Below are 22,257 nucleotides of genomic sequence, written 5' to 3'. Positions count from 1 at the left end.
CTGTATTAACATTTATAAAATTTAAGGTGCCACAGATCCTTATGTATGCCAAATTTTCAGACTAGGTTAAGGCTCCTTTATTTCTCTCTAACAATAAAGATTATATGCTACCATATAATATATTTTATGGAAGGGTAGAAGAAACAACTGTATTTAAGACTTTTAACTGGTTTAAATCTGGCTTTGCCACTTACTAGCTATGAGATTTTAGAAAACTTCTTTTACTTCCTTGAACCTTAGTTTGCTCATCTATAAATGGGCATAAAGATATTTAGTCTATAGGGCCCAGTGTGGAACTCAAAAAGATGGGAAATATTTTTAAGTAATAAATCAATTTACAAATGTAAATCCTTATAATATTGATTGTTTCTGAGCTTATATGATGTTAAACCTACATTTAAGACAGTGGTGAAAAGACTTTCTCTTTTGCTTTATAATCTATAGTATGCACTGGTAAACAGGAAGTTAGGATTTCGAAAGTATATAGATTGTGTCTGGATTGTAAACTGACTAAACTAGATTTAATTGTTGACACAGTACTGGCCCGCTACACTCCATGCTCAAACAAGCAGAACTGCAGTGGCTTAGCATTAGATATGCCTTCTTTAAAAAGCATGTAAATATTTACATGCCCTGAAACCATATATTGGAATAGAAATCACCTATTCTGAAACTTAAAAAGGAAAAATGTATTAAATAATTGACTTCTTAAATCATTAAACCAAAGACATTTGGAACGTAATTCATTATTTCACCTGGACTTAAAAAACGTGAAATTTTTATTGATAATGTCAAGATGTATGCTCTATATACTATCATTACAGTGGCTTAGTTCTTTTGAGTATAATTTAATTTATGAATGTGTGTCTATTATATAGCTCATCAAGAATGTAAATAATTTCCAAAAATTATATTATTATAATAATTTCCAACATAGAATTTCAATTTGATCTCCCTAATTAATCCACCCTTCACTATTACTAGAGTTACTAGAGTTTCTTCCTCCAGTAGTAGGAAAAAAGAAATCTGGATTATTTGCCTATGTAATGTGCATCAATTAAAATGAAAATAGGGTGGCGCCCGTAGCTTAGTGGTTATGGCACTGGCCACATACACCCAGGCTAGCAGGTTCGAATCTGGCCTGGGCCTGCTAAACAACAGTGACAACTGCAACAACAAAAAAAATAGTCGGGTGTTGTGGTGGGCACCTGTAGTCCCAGCTACTTGGGAGGCTGAGACAAGAGAACCACTTAAGCCCCAGAGTTTGAGGTTGCTGTGAGCTGTAATGCCATGGCACTCTACCAAGGGCAATATAGTGAGACTCTGTCTCTAAATAAATAAATTAATTAATTAATTAAAATAATTTCCATTATTATTAATTAAATTGCTCATGTCTCTAAGTACTTCATAATTCAGTAGTCTTCAGAACAGGTCAGGGGAAGGAATATGCAAAGTTTCATTTTCAAGGTGAGCAATGTAAGCTACAATGTAAGCTAGTTTGTAGCTAGCAGGTGAGAGCAAACTTAGGTGTTGCAAAGTTAGCCTTATATTTCTAATGTCTAGGAGTCTTTTGGTTTTGCTTTCAGACTTCAGAAAATTAGTAGTAGGGTAAACAGAACATGAGTGTGCCCTTCTGTGGGATTTCAAATCCTAGTAGAAAACCAGCTCCTCCCTCATTCAACCTTTTAGTTTTGATGTGTTTCTTTAAAAGTATAAGAATTCTTCTAAAGATTGTTTTTAATCAATGAAATATTACATGATCTAAGTCCATTTATATTGTCCACTCAGAATCTAATTATTGTGGCATTGTAGTTGTTATTAATTCATTCTTAATTCTTTACTTGATCTTACCCAAAGGCTGAGAAGTGATTAATTTAAGAAAGCACTCCCCAGGGTGCTCGAAAGTAGCATGCATGGGGAAAGTGAGGAATTATAACTAAATGTCCTTATATTTACAAAAAAATTCATTACTAAATTTTGCAAAGAAGTAGCCAACAGGTACAGAATATTTTATAAATGTTCTGTAAACTTTTGCAATGAATATTATGTAAATAAAGATACACTTAGCTATAATTTCCCCTTTTCACTATGTCTGGCAACTTTGGGGACACCCTGTGTGGGATATGTTACCCACTGTAGTGATTCCTGGGAAGGTGTCTGCTGTTTTCCCTCTCTGGAGGACTTCCCTTTCCCTCTTTGCCTGGCATTACCCCTGGAAAACCTTCCTGTATGGACATCGCCATGGGATTTCCCCCCATCCTTGTCTGATTTGCCTCGTTTAAATTGATTCTCATAGTTACAATCAATGCAATGGCATTTTGTTGCTTTTGCGGTGTTAAATGTTCTCTTTCAATAAATTATTTCTAAAATTAATTGTAGGCCAGAAGCCTTGAAAAATATTTAAAAATCAAGAAAGACCATTTCTAAAATCAAAATTATTCCTCTGAACACTGCTTCTTTCTACTTTACATTGTACACAGCGTTCGTATACTGGAGAAATTTCTGTTTTTAAGTCTGTGTCTACTTTTCTTTTACCAACAGCGAGAAAGTGTTTCCCGGTCCTTCTCCTGTCTTAGCATCCAGCATACCACCTTCTACCACTTCTCCTCCCAGCTGAGTCGTCCTGCCTCCATGTCCATTTTAGCGCCTTTTCTCCTTCCTCCCTTAATGCTGCTTGGGTTCTGGGCTCCTCCCTGGCCGTCTCTCCCAATGACTGTACACATTCTCCTGTCAGCCTCTCTGCCTTCCTGTACCACCTCTTGGCTGATAATTTTCACATCTGTTTATCCAGACCAGATTTCTCTCACGAGTTTCAGTCTGTTGTTCCACACTCCATTAAATGTGTCCAAAATGGAGCAATATTATTCTTCTAGAATCTTCCCCTGTTCTACTAAATTGTAACACAAGTTTTGAGGACCCTAAAGTTGAAACTCAGATTTGGCCTAGCTCTTTTCCTGTACTCCATACAACAAGGGACTGAATCCTAAGGGGTTAACTCCTAAATATCTTGAGAATGTATTTTTATTCTTCTATATCCCTGCCGCCAGTATCTTAGTATAAGCCCCATTTTTCCTGTTAAACTTGCTATAATATAAGAAGAGAATGAAAACATACCTCCAGGGAATCTGGAGGCGCAATTTCAAATGCGAGATACAGAATTTCTTTGAAGTATTAAAATTTCATTCAAAATTTGCATTTTATTCCATAATCTCTTTGTATTTGTCTTAATAAAACCACCATAATTTAAATTACTTATCTGTCAATGAAGATATTGCCTCAGGAGGGTGAGCTGGGGTTTGTACTGAGCTTGTGGACACCCCTGCAATGCCACGGTAGCAGTGGTTACTAGAAATCCAGGTAGAGAAGAGCAAGGGACGTTTTTCTTTCTTACCTGGATTTGTGCAGCATCCCCTTCCATGATCTACCTCTTTTCATTCTTCCTCCCTGAAGCTTTTGTCTACACAGCACCACCAATTCATCCATGCTAATATGCAAAGCTGATTGTATCATTGCCTAAAATGTAAGACCCAAACTCCCCAGTGTAATGTGAATGGCCTTTACCGTCTGGGCCCTGTCTACCTGTCAGAGTTCCAGTTTTGCTGTTCCCTGTTCTTTCCTAGCTGCTTTCTTGAGTATATTCTGGTTCTTGGCAGATTAAAGACATATCCCATCCTGCTTTGTAGATGCAGCTTATTCTTTTCCTTTCTCTGACTGGAAACTTTCATTGTCTAAGACTCAGCTGAGTGTGCTGTCTCTAATCCAGGTGATAACTTTGTGATTGCTCCTGTAATCACCTATCCATTCCTCTCTCATAGTACATATCTTGTTCTGTTCTAAATTTCTGATGACAAGTCCTTCCACTACACTGGAAGTTATTCATCTGTGTGTTCACAGGACCTAATATGTTGCATGGCACATAGTAGGCATTCAGTAAATATTAACAAATAAGCAGTTTAATAAACACTTAATATTTCTGTTTCCTGCTGATCTTAAGCACAGTTCTTAAAACATTAAACTGGTTTCCAAATCTAAAAGTTGAGCTTGCTAGGCTGTATTTTACTTATTTTTATATAGTGCGAATTTTAGAACTAGATATATCATGATTATACATCAAGACTGCTAAGTTTTATATGATTAACTAACAATAATTAAGGAAATTTCAATTGGGACTAAGGTTTGGAAAATGCCTATAGTTTTACTGTTATGGTGGGTGTTATGGCATTTTACATATATTAAAATTGTGTTAAATATTGAAGAAGCAATCATATCAAGGAATGGAAATGTATGAAAATAATAGGATTTTTAACAGTTAAAAATACATAAAGATCATTATTACTGTGCTCCATATGCCATCACGACACTAAGCAATCATCTTATTATTGAGCTATATTATCTCAATATTTCTTCAAGGCAGGTTTTATAGATAGATTGAGACTTTAAATTTAAATCAGTCTGACTATGCAACATTGTATGAAGTAGTGGAGTAGAGATATGAACATAGTTATGCCTGATGTTAAAAACCATTGCTTTCCCTTACACCAGACTTACAAATTCTTGTATAAACTTGTGTTCATTTATGGTGTCTAGTGGTTGTTGGGTGTGAATGATTACAATGCATTTTGACGTTTACAACCATAGTCTGCACATTTGAAAAGCATGTAGAGATGGCACAGTGTAATAGACTTAATTTTAAGAGTTGAGAAATGTTGATTCTTTAGCCATTTTTGAGTCATAGGCTCCTTGGACAATGTAAGGAAAGGTTTAGATCCTATATATATATATATATATAAATATGTATATATTATATATACATGTATATATATATATAAATATTTTATATATATAAAATGCGTAGTTATACAAAGTCACAATTATGTAATAGTCTAACAGGAAAACTTTCTAGATAATTTACCTATTTGTGGATAAACCAGCTGAGGTCCCATATTTCTAGAATTGCTGACCATGTGCATTCATCAAGAATGCCTTTGGAAAGTGATTGTCTTGTGGGATTTTCTGAATTTCGATAGAAGTATTCGAGCTTCAAGTTTTTTGCTCAATAATTTGTCAGTAATTCTAAATACATCCCAAATATATCTAAGCATTGAAGTAATTTAATATTTTATTTCTGCCTAACATATGTCTTGCAAATATCTACTGACATAAGTATTTTCTTGGAAAATTTATAAAATCACAGTAACGGCTTAGAGCAGTGGTTCTCAACCTTCCTAATGCCATGATGTATTTTCATTGTTACAAAGGGGTCACGACCCCCAGGTTGAGAACTGCTGGCTTAGAGTAATATAAGATAAATTTTCATAGAAATGGATCATTCAAAGTATAAGAGGAATTTGCATAATTAAAGTGATACGACACTAAGCCGTAAATATCATCACAAGATAAAATAATTATAGGGCAGCATGACCAAATCTATGCTTGTGAATTACCTTTTTACCTGTAAGATTAAATTGTTACCACAATATAGAGCCATATTATGCTCCTATATAGAGCCATATATAGCTATATCCTATATAGATAACAGCTCTATAAGGAGATACAATTTTATAATTCTTCTCATTTTAAAGATGAGGAAACTGTAGCTAAAAGTATGATGAGCTATGTAAGTAACACGGTCAAGAGTCATTGGTGAGATCTCATTCTGACCTGAGCGACTCTCTTGTTTTACAGGCAGGGTGAGGAGAAGCACATAGATATAGAAATTACGTTATAGCAGCCGAGATGGTTACCAGGCGCAAATCCTGCCTCTGGCCCCCATATGCTTGTACTGTTCGATTTTGCAGGGCTGTGAAGGCCAGAACATATTTGGGTAATTCAAAATGATTATTAACTTTCATTTCAGCTTTAATCCACGACCCTAACTCTTGTGTTGCATTTCAGTTCGTTTCATTCTAGTGTTATAGCAAAGATTTCTTTAGCTTTCAAGGAAACCATTGAAATGCATTATCTAAAGAATGATACATTAAAAATTATTACAGAAAGAAGTTTTTTCCTCTACAGACTAATATGATTTTAGAATTCACTAGAATGACTGCAAATAAAAAAGGTTATTGGTGCCTGTATTTAAGAATTTATCTGAGTAAAAAAATAGAGAGAAAGAAGTACAATTAAAAATACCTTCAAGAAAGTAACTAATACAATACGATGAATATGTGGTACATTTACTGGTGATTAACACATTAGTAATACTTCTGCGATTACATTTTTAAAGGGGTCTTCTTCATTCTACAAAATGTGTGTTTATGGTGGCAGCTTTAATGCTGTTTCCTGCTGTGCAGTTCAATAGAGTATGTTTTTAGGTGGTTGGTTGAGGGTTTTTTTCGTTATGTATGTGGATGGAGATAAGTGTTTTAATTACTTTTTTAATGTCTGTGCTTTTGTATTTTTCTCCTCTCTTCCCTTTTTATTTCCTGCTGTTGAGATTACTGCCTCATCGCCACAGCAGGTGGCTGTTGCAAATTTGTTTTCTTTGTAAGCCTGGTAGATTTATTCTGTAATATAACTGTTCCTTTTTAGTATTTTATTATTAATGATTTCTTTACTTTGGGATATACTATACTTACACAGTCCTAAATAGTAATTTCCTAACACCATCTAAAAACTCCCAATCATTAAGAAAAAAACAAAACAAAAAAAAACCTTTTGCCCGAGGCATAATTGTTTGAGTTTTTTGCCTACCCAGACTTCACAATGTGGGGATTAAAATTTAAGGAAATTGTTTTATAGCAAAAGCCAAATGAGAAAAAAGAAATGGAAAAAATAGAAGGGAGGGAAATAAAGAAGAGAAAAGGCCCAAGGGACAAGACATGTTTGAATAAATAGTACCCAAATCAAAGGAATAGGTATAGTTTTGTGACATACACATGAAATTACATTAATACTTCTTTTCTAGAAAAGGTATTTTAATTAGACCTTGTATGTATATTAAGATTTAATTTTAGGGGGGAGACAAGATGGCGGACCGAAGCCAGCTTTCAACAAAGGCTCCCGTCCAGAAGGAGAGTTAAGGGACAGGAATTTAGTAAGTATCCTGGTGGACTTGAGCCTCACCAAGAGAGAAGGCTGAAGAACGCACATCAACACCGCTGAGGCAAGTTGTGATCACAAGGACGCAAACAAAAGGTACAAAATCCACCACCAAGCGGACGGGAGTCCCCCTCCCCCATGGGACCGGCTCTAGAGCCCCACAATTGAACAAGCGGGCAGAAATTAAAGGCCCTCCCACTACACTCCACGGGAGAGACCTTCTAAAACCTGGACCTACCTCCCCTACTGGGGTGCCGTGGCGTTCTCCTGCCGGACATAGGGCTGAATAAAACTTTGGGAATCCTTTGCCGGCAACCCTGAATCCCCGGCGCTCCCCTCCCGCCCACTGAGGTCTGGAGGCCTGTCCCCCAGGACTTCGGATCCTTGGGTGATTTCTCAAGGGGAGTGGACAGTCCCCTTGAGTGCGACTGGTCAGCATTGACTCTGAGGCGCGCCGAGTGAGGAGAGGGCACCGGGCTGAGGGGGAGTCACGCCTCGCGGCACTTCCCTGCGGTGCAGTGCAGCAACCTTCCCCGGGCATACGGGGCCCAAGACTGAATCAGACTCTGGCCTCCCCGCTGAGAGCTGAGAACCCCTACTCTCACTCGGGGTCTGAGGGCCTATCCCCCAGGAGTTCGGCTCCTTGGGTGATTTCTCAAGGGGAGTGCACAGTGCCTGAGCTGCGTCAGGTCAGCGCTGACTCTGGGACACGTGAGCGAGGAGAGGGCACTCTGCTGAGGGGAAATCAAGCCTTGGCGGCACTTCCCTGTGGTGCAGTGCAGCAACCCTCCCCGGACATACGGGGCCCAAGACTGAATCAGACTCTGGCCTCCCCGCTGAGAGCTGAGAGCCCCTACTCTCACTCGGGGTCTGAGGGCCTATCCCCCAGGAGTTCGGCTCCTTGGGTGATTTCTCGAGGGGAGTGCACAGTGCCTGAGCTGCATCAGGTCAGCGCTGACTCTGGGACACGTGAGCGAGGAGAGGGCACTCTGCTGAGGGGAAATCAAGCCTTGGCGGCACTTCCCTGCGGTGCAGTGCAGGAGCCCTCCCCGGACCGTAGTATTGCGTGAAACTGAAAGAAACTCTAGCTTCCCCCCCAACTCCCAATCGGGGTCTGGGGGCCCATCCCCCAAGAGTTCTGATTCTTGGGGGATCTCTTAAGGGGTGTGGACCCAGCACAAACTGCGGCCGCTCAGTGCTGACTCTGGGGCGCGGGACAGAGGAGAAAAGGGTCGCCTGAGTGCCCACACCAGAGCAGCAGTTCCCTGGAGGTAGATCAACAGCCGTTTTTTCTTTAACGGCAGAACGCTCACTTCTGGATATTCTGAGGCCACACCCCCTGTCTCCCTGGGCAACCGGAGGAGGCCACCGGCCACTCAGCTCACAAACCCGGGAAGCTTCCAGGGCGGGGCCGACCCAGAGAGGTGTTCAGATGCAATTCTCCAACAGCAAAGACGTTTGAACTCAAAACAGCCCGTCTTCTGTAGGCGACGACAGGAACAGAGACAGAACCTCACAAAGTTGTCTGTTCTGTTCTGTTCTGTTAGCAGCATCCATCAGGGACGGGGCTAAGCCTGAGTGAACACCTCCTTCCCATCACCTGCATCAAACACTCAAAGATGTCAGGCCCCATCTCCTCCTGCTAGATAGCGGCAGTCTGCGGGGGCCTGGCAGACTTCCTTGCGATTCAGGCAGGTGCAAACCCCTGGAGTGTCTGTTCACTGCAGGCAACTGGGTTAGCCATCTGCAGAGATACCAGTGACTGGGTCCGACGGAGGGGCAAAGTGGGGAAGGAGACGTCAACCTTCCCAGACTGCTCTGTTTGCTGGGTGGCTCCTCCTGTCTCCATGCTGCACTGGGGTGAGCCGTGTCAGAGGAGTCGCCAGGCCCCTGTGATCCAGTTCCCAGAGACCTCTTGAACCCTTCCACCCGAGACAAGTGCCGATTGAGACAGTTGATTCGGACTTTTTGAACTGGGCTAATAGACTGAGGACTCTTCAGGCGGTGCCCTGGGTGTGCGATTGTAGGAAGGTTTGATTCTCCTTTTCCAACTGGGGCCAGAGGTGGGCAGGCGGGGTGACTTAATTGCTGATTTTTCCACACAGCTGAGACTTCAAGCCAGAGTAGAAGTTGCAATAGGATCGAACAGAAACCAGCTGAAAACAAGACAGAACCACTTTGCTCCACCACACCAGACAGGGCCCCAGTTTCTCAGGCCACAACACTGTACGGGCCCTCAATAAAACCCCAGGGGAAAAAGCAAAGGGAGTAAACCATGGGGCGGAATCAGCGGAAAAACTCTGGTAACATGAATAACCAGAATAGATCAACCCCCCCAAGAAAAGATACGGCAGATGTGATTGAAGATCCCATTCATAAACAACTGGCTGAGATGTCAGAAGTCGAATTCAGAATTTGGTTTGCAGACAAGATTAATAAAATGGAATTAGGAATTCGAGGAGAAATTCAAAAATTGTCTCAAGAATTTAACGAATTTAAAGACAAAACCACCAAAGACTTAGACACACTGAAACAAGAACTTACAGCCCTCAAAGATATGAAAAATACAGTAGAATCCCTCAGTAACAGAATGGAGCTAGCAGAAGAAAGGATTTCTGACATTGAAGATAAAGTCTTTGAATGCTCCCAATCTCTCAAAGAGGAAGAGAAATGGAGAGCAAAAACGGATCACTCACTCAGAGAGCTCTCAGATAATTCGAAAAAAAACAACATAAGGGTTATAGGAATTTCGGAGACTGATGAAGTAGCTGCCAAGGACACAGAGGCCCTTCTACATGAAATTATGAAAGAAAATTTTCCAGACATGCCTAGAGAATCTGAAATTCAGATAGCAGACAGCTTCAGAACCCCAGCACGATTCAACCCCAATAAGCCATCTCCCAGACATATCATAATTAGCTTCACTAAAGTTAACATGAAAGAGAAGATTCTCAAAGCAGCCCGGCGAAAGAAAACTATAACGTACAAAGGTAAGAATGTTAGAATAACTGCAGATCTCTCTGCTGAAACTTTTCAAGCAAGAAGAGGCTGGTCATCAACTTTTAATCTCCTAAAGCAAAAAAACTTTCAACCCAGGATCTTGTATCCAGCTAAACTGAGTTTCATCTATGATGGAGAAATTAAATACTTCAATGACATTCATATGTTGAAAAAATTTGCCATAAGTAAACCAGCTCTTCAGGATGTTCTCAGACCTATCCTCCACAATGACCAACCCAATCCTATACCACAAAAGTAAACTCACTCAGAAACTTCGGATCAAACTCCAACTTCCACACTGGCGAAAGGATTAAAAATGTCCACTGGACCTTTGAAAAACTCGATACCCAAAATTCCACCAGACTTATCAATACTCTCCATCAATGTGAATGGCTTAAACTGTCCTCTAAAGAGGCATAGGTTAGCTGACTGGATACAAAAACTCAAGCCAGATACTTGTTGCATACAAGAGTCACATCTCAACTTAAAAGACAAATACAGACTCAGGGTGAAAGGATGGTCATCCATATTTCAGGCAAATGGTAATCAGAAAAAAGCAGGTGTTGCAATTTTATTTGCAGATACAGTAGGCTTTAAACCATCAAAAGTAAGGAAGGACAAGAATGGTCACTTCATATTTGTTAAGGGTAATACTCAATATGACGAGATCTCAATTATTAATATCTATGCACCCAACCAGAATGCACCTCAATTTATAAGAGAAACTCTAACAGACATGAGTAACTTGATTTCCTCCAGCTCCATAATCGTTGGAGATTTCAACACTCCCTTGGCAGTGTTGGATCGATCCTCCAGAAAGAAGCTGAGCAAAGAAATCTTAGATTTAAACCTAACCATCCAATATTTAGATTTAGCAGACATCTACAGAACATTTCATCCCAACAAAACTGAATACACATACTTCTCATCAGCCCACGGAACTTACTCCAAAATTGATCACATTTTAGGTCACAAGTCTAACCTCAGTAAATTTAAAGGAATAGAAATTATTCCATGCATCTTCTCGGACCATCATGGAATAAAACTTGAATTGAGTAACAACAGGAATCTGCATACCCATACAAAAACATGGAAGTTAAATAACCTTATGCTGAATGATAGCTGGGTCAGAGATGAGATTAAGAAAGAAATCACCAATTTTTTGGAACAAAATGACAATGAAGACACAAACTATCAGAACCTCTGGGACACTGCAAAGGCAGTTCTAAGAGGGAAATTTATAGCACTGCAAGCCTTCCTCAAGAGAACGGAAAGAGAGGAAGTTAACAACTTAATGGGACATCTCACGCAACTGGAAAAGGAAGAACATTCCAACCCCAAACCCAGTAGAAGAAAAGAAATAACCAAAATTAGAGCAGAATTAAATGAAATTGAAAACAAAAGAATGATACAACAGATCAATAAATCAAAAAGCTGGTTTTTTGAAAAGGTCAATAAAATAGATAAACCTCTGGCCAACCTAATCAGGAAAAAAAGAGTAAAATCTCTAATATCATCAATCAGAAACAACAAAGACGAAATAACCACAGACTCATCAGAAATCCAAAAAATCCTTAATGAATATTACAAGAAACTTTATTCTCAGAAATATGAAAATCTGAAGGAAATAGACCAATACTTGGAAGCACGCCACCTTCCAAGACTTAACCAGAATCAAGTGGAAATGTTGAACAGACCCATATCAAGTTCAGAAATAGCATCAACTATACAAAACCTCCCTAAAAAGAAAAGCCCGGGACCAGATGGTTTCACGTCAGAATTCTACCAAACCTTTAAAGAGGAATTAGTACCTATATTACTCAACCTGTTCCAAAATGTAGAAAAAGAAGGAAGACTACCCAACACGTTCTATGAAGCAAACATCACCCTGATCCCCAAACCAGGAAAAGACCCAACAAGAAAAGAAAATTATAGACCAATATCACTAATGAATATAGATGCAAAAATATTCAACAAGATCCTAACAAACAGAATCCAGCAACACATCAAACAAATTATACATCATGACCAAGTTGGTTTTATCCCAGGGTCTCAAGGCTGGTTCAATATACGTAAATCTATAAATGTAATTCAGCACATAAACAAATTAAAAAACAAAGACCATATGATTCTCTCAATTGATGCAGAAAAAGCTTTTGATAATATCCAGCATCCCTTCATGATCAGAACACTCAAGAAAATTGGTCTAGAAGGGACTTTTCTTAAACTGATAAAGGCTATCTACAGCAAACCCACAGCCAATATCATATTGAATGGAGTTAAATTGGAATCATTTCCACTCAGATCGGGAACCAGACAAGGCTGCCCATTGTCTCCATTGCTTTTCAACATTGTAATGGAAGTTTTAGCCACCGCAATTAGGGAAGAAAAGGCGATCAAGGGTATCCATGTAGGGTCAGAAGAGATCAAACTCTCGCTCTTCGCAGATGATATGATTGTGTATCTGGAAAACACTAGGGACTCTACTACAAAACTCCTAGAAGTGATCAAGGAATACAGCAGCGTCTCAGGTTGCAAAATCAACATTCATAAATCGGTGGCCTTTATATACACCAACAACAGTCAAATTGAAAAAGCAGTTAAGGACTCTATCCCATTCACAGTAGTGCCAAAGAAGATGAAATATTTGGGAATTTACCTAACAAAAGACATGAAAGATCTCTATAAAGAGAACTATGAAACTCTAAGAAAAGAAATAGCTGAAAATGTTAACAAATGGAAAAACATACCATGCTCATGGCTATGAAGAATCAACATTATCAAAATGTCCATACTACCCAAAGCAATATATAATTTCAACGCACTCCCTATTAAAGCTCCACTGTCATATTTTAAAGATCTTGAAAAAACATTACTTCGTTTTATATGGAATCAGAAAAAACCTCGAATAGCCAAGACATTACTCAGAAATAAAAACAAAACAGGAGGAATCACACTACCAGACCTCAGACTTTACTACAAATCGATAGTGATCAAAACAGCATGGTATTGGCACAAAAAACAGAGAAGTAGATATCTGGAACAGAATAGAGAACCAAGAGATGACTCCAGCTACTTACCGCTATTTGATTTTTGACAAGCCAATTAAAAACATTCAGTGGGGAAAAGATTCCCTATTTAACAAATGGTGCTGGGTGAACTGGCTGGCAACCTGCAGAAGACTGAAATTGGACCCACACCTTTCACCATTAACTAAGATAGACTCTCATTGGATTAAAGATTTAAACTTAAGACATGAAACTATAAAAATACTAGAGGAGAAAGCAGGGAAAACCCTTGAAGAAATTGGTCTGGGTGAGTATTTCATGAGGAGAACCCCCCGGGCAATTGAAGCAGCTTCAAAAATACACTACTGGGACTTGATCAAACTAAAAAGCTTCTGCACAGCTAAGAACACAGTAAGCAGAGCAAGCAGACAGCCCTCAGAATGGGAGAAGATATTTGCAGGGTATAACTCTGACAAAGGTTTAATAACCAGAATCCACAGAGAACTCAAACGCATCAGCAAGAAAAAAACAAGGGATCCCATCGCAGGCTGGGCAAGGGATTTGAAGAGAAACTTCTCTGAAGAAGACAGGCGCAAGGCCTTCAGACATATGAAAAAATGCTCATCATCTTTAATCATCAGAGAAATGCAAATCAAAACTACTTTGAGATATCATCTAACTCCAATGAGACTAGCCTATATCACAAAATCTCAAGACCAGAGATGCTGGCGTGGATGCGGAGAAAAGGGAACACTTCTGCACTGCTGGTGGGAATGCAAATTAATACATTCCTTTTGGAAAGATATATGGAGAACACTCAGAGATCTAAAAATAGATCTGCCATTCAATCCTGTAATTCCTCTGCTGGGCATATACCCAGAAGACCAAAAATCACAACATAACAAAGATATTTGTACCAGAATGTTTATTGCAGCCCAATTCATAATAGCTAAGTCATGGAAAAAGCCCAAGTGTCCATCGATCCACGAATGGATTAATAAATTGTGGTATATGTATACCATGGAATACTATGCAGCCTTAAAGAAAGATGGAGACTTTACCTCTTTCATGTTTACATGGATGGAGCTGGAACATATTCTTCTTAGTAAAGTATCCCAAGAATGGAAGAAAAAATACCCAATGTACACAGCCCTACTATGAAACTAATTTGGGACTCTCACATGAAAGCTATAACCCAGCTACAACTTAACAATAGGGGGAAGTGGGAAAGGGGGGGGTGGGTAGAGGGAGGGGGATCGGTGGGATCACACCTGTGGTGCATATTATAGGGGTATTTGCGAAACTTGGTAAATGTAGAATGTAAATGTTTTGGCACAGTAACTGAGATAACGCCGGAAAGGCTATGTTAACCACTGTGATAAAAATGTGTCAAATGGTTTATGAAGTGAGTGTATGATGCCCCATAATCATATCATTGTATACAGTTATGATTTAATAAAAAAATTTAAAAAAAAAAGATTTAATTTTAATTATTAAAAGAACTTCTGCTACTTATAAGAAAATTGGAATATTACAAAATGATGAAAAAATACTTCTTTTCTTGTACACGGAGTTAGGTGTAATGTGCTGTAGCTAGAATAAAAGATAATGTGAAGTCTGAGTATAGAAATTATTTTTCAGGAAAATAAAATATACGCTAGGATCCTTTATCCATTTTTGCCAAGAAGACTATTATTTTATGACTTAGCTAATTTATGGCTTTCACGTGAAAGCTATAACCCAGTTACAACCTAAGAATAGGGGGAAGGGGGAAAGGGAGGGCAGGTGGGCAGAGGGAGTGGGATTGGTGGGATTACACCTGCGGTGCATCTTACATGGGTATATGTGAAACTTAGTAAATGTGGAATGTAAATGTCTTAGCACTAAGAAAATGCCAGGAAGGCTATGTTAACCAGTGTGACGAAAATCTGTCAAACGGTCTATGAAACTAGTGTATGGTGTCCATGATCACATTAATGTACACAGCTATGATTTAATAAAAATAAAGAGTATTATTTTATGAAGCAAAATACAATCTCTCTATTTATTTTTCTAAATACAGAAAGGAAGTAAAACTTACATGACCAAAAATGCATGGTGAACCATATTCTGATTTTATTATGTGGAATTGCTTAATATTTATTACAATCTAGAAGAAATCCTCTAGAGGAGTTTTAACTACTCAGATTCAATTCATTTCATATGTGTACTGTACTTGTTAGTACATTCCATTCTTTTTATATGTATTGTTTTTCTTGCCTGTACATTCTCTAAATTGGAATCTGATAGTAAATTCTATTAGAATTTGATGCTATACAAACTGAATGCACTGGCGTGATAGAATCTGTAGGTATTGTATATGTGAAATATAAAAGCTAGTTGAAATACATTGGTAATGATGGAATCATCATCCTTGATTACTTTATTCTCTCTGTAACACTTTTTAAACTTCACTGTTTTATCAATTGAATGCAAAGAGAGGACCTTGGTTCAGTATTTGTCAGATTATTAAAAAGTATATGAGAATGGTAAGATTCCACTTGGTTTGGGACTTCATTACCGACATATGCTTCTGTAAAATACAACTGTGTGTAAAGGAAAAGTTATGGTTTGAAATGGGACACCATTCTTAACGTTTTTTAAAAGTGTTAATCTTGTTGTTATGCTCGAGCCAATTGCGTGATCCTCACAATGTGTATGGTCACATTGAGAGAAAGACTACATGGCAGTTACACGAGACAGCTGTTTAATGGGGATTTGAAAAATCAATGAAATGAATACTATTGTGATGCATGGTGATCTAATTTCATATGTGTTACATGGAATCACTCAATTCCTTCTGAATTCAGTCTGAACACTCAGAACTAAACATATTTACAGTCACTGGGGAGAAGACAGGACTTTTATTGAGAAAAGAAACACAATAGGGTACCATTGATCTGTTCTCTTTCTAATCAATATATAGGTTCTAGAATGATAACCCATATGGCACTATTGTCCCTTAAAAGTAAGATATTAGTCCTTTAAGCGACAGATGAAAGTCTTTATAATCCATCATGGAATTGTGGTATGCTTAGTGCCTTGAAAGAAATCTTCTTCTTCCATATCATAATCCCGACTGTTTTGATTTAATACTGAAATAATTTATTTTCTAATATATATAAGTGCATGTAGATACACATACATGTATATAAAGTTATATACTTTTATGTTTTTATACATATATTTATACATCTTATATATAGCTTTCTAAATGGCTTCTGATATTAATTATAATGTCTTCTGAACTTGCAAGTATTTATTACAAATCTCTTTGTCATGTGAACATTTTTTCCATGGTTTTCACGTTTTACCCAAGGCAGTAATAATGACCTACGTTTGAATACAGTTTTAGATTTACCATAGTGCTTTAGGTTCACGTTTCTATTTAATTTTCAGAACAAGCCTTTGCAGCAATCAGAACAAAACCTTTGTCTTCTGCCTACAGTTGAGGAATTTGAGAAGCATAATATTAGGCAGTTTTACCCAAGGAAGAGTTAGAAATGGAAATCGTGGGACTAGAACCCAGTTCCTCGGACTCCTTGGCCAGTGCTGTCTGAGGCATGATGTTTTACTGCTCTGATTTGAGTGACACGTTAAACAGTAGAGCGTCTTTATCTTGCCGCTTCCCTGGTTGTAACACCTATGTGGTTTGATTTCATGGTCATCTGTAGAATGAACGAGGTTAGAAAACTCTTTCTGGCCACAGCCTTCCATTCTTGCAGAGACGTGAAGTGTCGTGGCCTCTGTGACACCATCCTGTCTGATAGTGGCCACTTACATGTGTAATAACATTAACTGTACATGTCATGAACCAGGTGAACTTCTAATTTATGTCCACTCCAATGCAGCATTTTACTATCAACAGTCATTAAGAAAGAGAATGAAAATTAGAGGAAACATTGCTTTCACATCTTTGCAAAGAGTTGTATATAACTATTCTTCAAGTTATTCTCCCAATAATCCTATGATGAAGCTGTTGTCCATAAAGAATAATTTACTTGACCAAAGTCATAATAGCATAAAGCATGCTAGAACTACAATTTTAATGCAGGAAGTTTTATTTCAGAGGTTTAACTCTTAATACAATTCCCTCTGTTTACAGATAGATAACAGAAATAAGTCAATTGGCATGAAGACATTGTAAAAGATGTAGTCAACAAAAATAAAGTCAGTTGCTACCTTAACTTTTCTTTTACAGAGACACAGGTTTTTGAAATAGTCTTTTACAAAGAGAGTGGTCTTAGATAACCTGATGGTCCTCAGTGTGACTTTGTTTAATGAATCCATGTTTAATTTATACATTTCAATGCTCTCCCTAAAGCAGCACTGTTCCCCAAGCCACAGTTAGAAAATGAGGACTGAACTAATACAGCATACTTCTCTGCAAAGAAATTGGGTTCTCAGATACAAAAGGACTTTCAATGTGAATAACTATGACGTTTGCCTTCAGCTCCATTTTGCTGTTCGCATGCAGTAAATTTGATAGTGGTGACATAATCAGCACCGCTTTATTTGTCTACTAAAATCTTATTATTGGAAAAGCACTTGGTGAGAAACAGCAAGCATTGATGTGCCTGTAGAGCGCTCTGTATACCAGAGCACTGCCCATTTCTGTAACCCACAGCCTTTTGCCAGGAGCTCAAGGTAGTTTCTCAATGGTCTGTGCTGTCTTTCCACTCCCGTGGGACTTGGAAGGCTTTCTCTGAAGACAGGGTCTATCAGATGATGGTCTTTCCCGTGATGGCTTAGCTGTCATGCAAGTGGATGACTGCAAGAACAAGACACACCACACAAATGCGTACTCCTTGCCGTTAACACTCAGTAAGTGACCTGGGAAAGAAACACACTAAACATTACAGAATCTGAGTCATTCTTGAACGTGGCCCTTCCACGGCTGTGAAGACTAAGCCTTAAAAGCTCATTTCCTAATTATTACTTACTAGGTGATAACATGGAACAGAATATTTAAATCTTGTTAATGTTAATCGAAGTTGTGCACAACTTGATATGGGCACAAAGAGAGAGTTTACTGCTGCTATTTATTCTGTAGTTGTTCCAGAGGGAGATGCTTTGAAAAGAAAGCAGGGATACATGTTTCAAAAATATCAAATAATGAAAAATAACCAGTGGATAACCAAAGGGAATGCACTTAAAAAGGAAAACATTTCAGAAAGGAATGGTACTTGAGAAAATAATTACAAAACTAAAAAAAAATAAAAAAAATGCATGTGAGAGAAGCTTCCAGTCTTTTCTCTGCTCCTACATTGGAACCTGGCCGCAGACATGCGTTGGGTCATATATGCACGCATGCATGCCACCTCAGAGTGAAACTTAATACATGGATGTTGGTTATTAGTTTAGATATCACTGGTTATGGAATATTATAATGGTTCTTGATTATAATATTATAAATGAAAAATGCAGCATTTTCAAGTTCAAGCATAGACTCTATCACTAAGACTGTTGAGGTTAGAAATCAGCCTGGCTTCTTACTTGTCCAGTGACCTTTAGCAATATTATTTAATTTCTACTATCTTAATTTCCTCATATTTAAAATATGAATAATAATAACATTAGTTGTGTCATAGAGTAATTTTGAAAATTAAAGGAGTTATAATGCAGGATGTCTCAAAAGCTGCCCCTAAGGTTGTAATATGTAGGGAAAAAATATGGCTAAATCTACCTCTATTTAGAAAATATTCATTGCAAAATTTCACACAGAGGTGTCCAACACATAGAGAATATTTTATAAATATTTTGTAAAATTTTCTGATGAATATTTTGTAAATAAAGGTACATTTAGCTACAATTCCCCATTTTCTCTATGTATGGCAATTTTAGGGGTGAGTTTTGTGATACCTTGTATATACTGATTGCCAGTCATTTAGAATACTGCCAGTAGTCCAGAAATATTAAATTAAATTTTCTGTAATGTCAGCAAATTTTCTTTCCTTATTTCTTTCCCTTTCAAAGAATGTGAAAATTGCCATTTTTCAATAATTTTTAAGGAGGCATTCCTTTGTAGAAATATATGCTGAGCTGAAACACCAAAAATTTAAGTTACTATTCTAGAGAAATGAATGATTTATCTGGCCTTCTTGAAAATCAAAGAACACTATATACACTTTAAGCTGAGCTGTTTTGTTTTTGAACTCTTTGTTAATTCCTCTTTACTCATAAACTCCCTCCTTCCCACTAAAAGGTGACTTAAAAAGTCATTTTAGTGTCACTTTGAAATCATCTTGGTGTACGCACATACCTTATTTATTAATATGCCACCTACTATGAGAGAAATTTTCCTTTGATAGATGGGAATGTGCAAGTTTCATTCTCTTTCTTATTTCACTTAAAGTTGCCCCAATTTTCTTTCTTTGTAGAACTTTATTTAAATTTGCTAAGATTATTACTTTACTCTGATTTATGCTTTATTTTTTCCTTGCCATGAGATATGAAGTTTGAAAGAATTGATAAACTATAGAATAAACAAAACTATCTTAATATTAATAGCTAATGTTTACTGAGCAATCACTATGGGTAGGTCTTAATAGTATCTTTCTTTCTTTACATGTGTATTTAATTTAAAAAAAAATTACATCCATGAGAGAAACACAATTATCTTTCTTTTAGAAATAAAGTGGTAGATCAGAGATAAAGGAACTCAATGTCACAGTTTTCCATAATAACAGAGTTAGTAGGATGGATACATAACCGGGTAGAGACATAGACATTTTAAGAAATTGACGTTCGTAATGGTGGGAGTTGGCAAGGCCAGATTCTGTGGGGCAGGCCAGGAGACTGGAAACTCTGTGGCAGGAGGTGACGTTGCAGTCTTAAGACAAATTATTCTTCATCAGGGAAATCTCACTTCTGTTCTTAAGGCCTCTGATTGATTGGTTCGTTGGAAAAAGGCCACGCCCTTATTTAGGTAATCTCTTTTATTTAAAATCAACTGATTGTAGCTAATAACCACATCTGCAAAAGGCCTTCACAGCAATACCTAGAAGAGTATTTGATTGAATAACTGTATATGGTACCCTAGCCAAGGGGGCACTTAAAACTAACCATCACAGGAACTTGTGTAAGATCATGGAGATGGTACATGGGAGAGGAAGGACTCACACCAAAGCCTGTCTGGTGACAAAGCCCTCCTGCTGATCACCACCCAGAATCATGCTTAGCCGGCTGTCAGAGCACCCCTGAGAAAAGCTTCTGATGCACTGTTGTAGGCCATAAAGTATGGCCTGTCACCCAGGTGGGGCATGGGGCTCCATGGACCTTGGGACTCTGGTGTGTGTGACCTGGGGTATGACTAAATAATCTGCAGGGGTAATCCAGTCATAAGGATCTTGTCTAACTACTGGTTCACTTTTCCTCTTCTTAAACCAGCATTCTTAGGTGAGAACATCCAACCAGTGCCCTCTTGAACATTTACAGGGAGAATCTGATCCGATAAATGTTAAATTCATTATCATGATAAATGCAGAGTGGAATGAAAGCATAGGAAACTCAGTTGTCCTTCCCAGTGTCTTGATCCATGTGGAAAAATGAAATTTGAGTTTTTCCAAAGCATTTTTCTTATGAAACAATCCTTGAAAGAGAGGAAAAGTCGTCTTGCTGAGTCCCCTGGTGTGCTGTTGAAAAGAGTGCCTTACACTTCTAAAGGTAACAGTTATTTTAGCAGTGGTTATAGGAAATAACTACAGATGTTAAGCTCTCTCTCTGCCTTAACCAGGGAAAATGGTATAAAAGTTCAAAATAGGAGCTGATAAAGAACAGATTCTAGCCCTTCTTGCCAGTATCTTTGAACTCTTCTCCACCTCTGATACTGTCACTGTCTTATCACATTCCCGTGAATGGTGTAGAACTTCAGCTAGTGCTCCTTCTTGTTTGTTTGTTGTTTTTAACATGAAAATGAAGTAGTCCTGGACATATTTTTTTATCCATAGTGTAGTACAGTGAGAGGAGACGGAAGACAAGTCCTTATTTCAATCTTAACATTGATAATGTGGCATATTTATATGTTGATTTGACAAATCAAGTGTGTAGCCTGCCCTATAGTCATCTTTTTATAGCTTTCGGGAGAAACTGTTTTGCCCTTCCAGAGTACATATTCAGTTACTTTCACAACCACCAGGCCTCTGCCCAGATTTTCTAAAAGCATCACACAACTACCACACGGTTATATAATGGCGTCTACGTTACCAGTAGACCGACGGGAGTATTCTTCCGTGTAAGAAAATGAAGAAAAGTCTCTTCCCCATTTCAGTTGCAAGAGAGGCAAAAGGAAGTTGAATGACTTTCCTAACCATTCTAAATAATTAAACAAATTTTAAAAATAAAGGGTCTGAAAATAATTTATGAGCAAATCATCTAGAGAAAGAGATGAACAGGGTGCTGAACAGGGGAAAAAAATGTTTGGCCTAATTTGAAGACACAACAGTAGTTTATTGCTGATTATATACAATTTACAGAACTCCTCAGCTTTCAGATCAGATATGGCACTTACCTTCTCTCATGTGACAAAAGTCATCCTTGGACTGTGTTTATTATTCTGGGTCCACCAGCAAGTACCCGTCGTTTTCCATTTAACTGTAAAATAAACTCCTACCCCTTTAGCAAGACTCATTGGTAAAATGAAACATAAATCTACATGTTTCTCCCCATGTTTATCAAGTTGAAATGAATTATTTCTCCTCTTTCCTTGGATAGTGTGATCGTGATAGGATTTGCTTCATTTATATTTTTAAAACAAATTTTGTCTGCTATTCATTTTCCTTTCAAAATAGGTAATTGCTTTCCAATTTTATAGTTGATACATGCATATCGTAGAGAATTTGGAAAATAAGAAATGATAAAAATTAGAATATCCATAATTCTACCACCAAATGTAATCATTGTTCAGATATATAATTTATACATTCATTTTTACAAAATTTAAATCATACTTTATAGTTTTGGATCCTGCCAAAACTGTAAATCCTTCATTTAACACAATGTTTTGACTACAATCTTATACCATGTTTTTCAAATATTAAAATGAATTAAAATGAATATTTGAAAAACATGTTATAATATTTAATATTTACATTTTGTTTTGTTGTCTTTTTCTTTCTTAAAATAAAACTAATTTATTAATTTAGTGGCATTCTAGTATTCTCTGGTCCTT

The 22,257-nt window shown here is 37.8% G+C and overlaps 1 protein-coding gene across 6 annotated transcripts in view; it reads left to right on the top strand.

Moving 5' to 3' along the window:
• Positions 1-22,257, top strand: part of DPYD (dihydropyrimidine dehydrogenase) — an 883,000-nt gene that overhangs the window by 336,683 nt on the left and 524,060 nt on the right. The window lies entirely within an intron of this gene.

The sequence above is a fragment of the Nycticebus coucang genome, chromosome 5, assembly GCF_027406575.1.
Source record: "Nycticebus coucang isolate mNycCou1 chromosome 5, mNycCou1.pri, whole genome shotgun sequence".
Classification (NCBI taxonomy): domain Eukaryota; kingdom Metazoa; phylum Chordata; class Mammalia; order Primates; family Lorisidae; genus Nycticebus; species Nycticebus coucang.
This window is presented reverse-complemented; position numbering and strand designations above follow the sequence as displayed.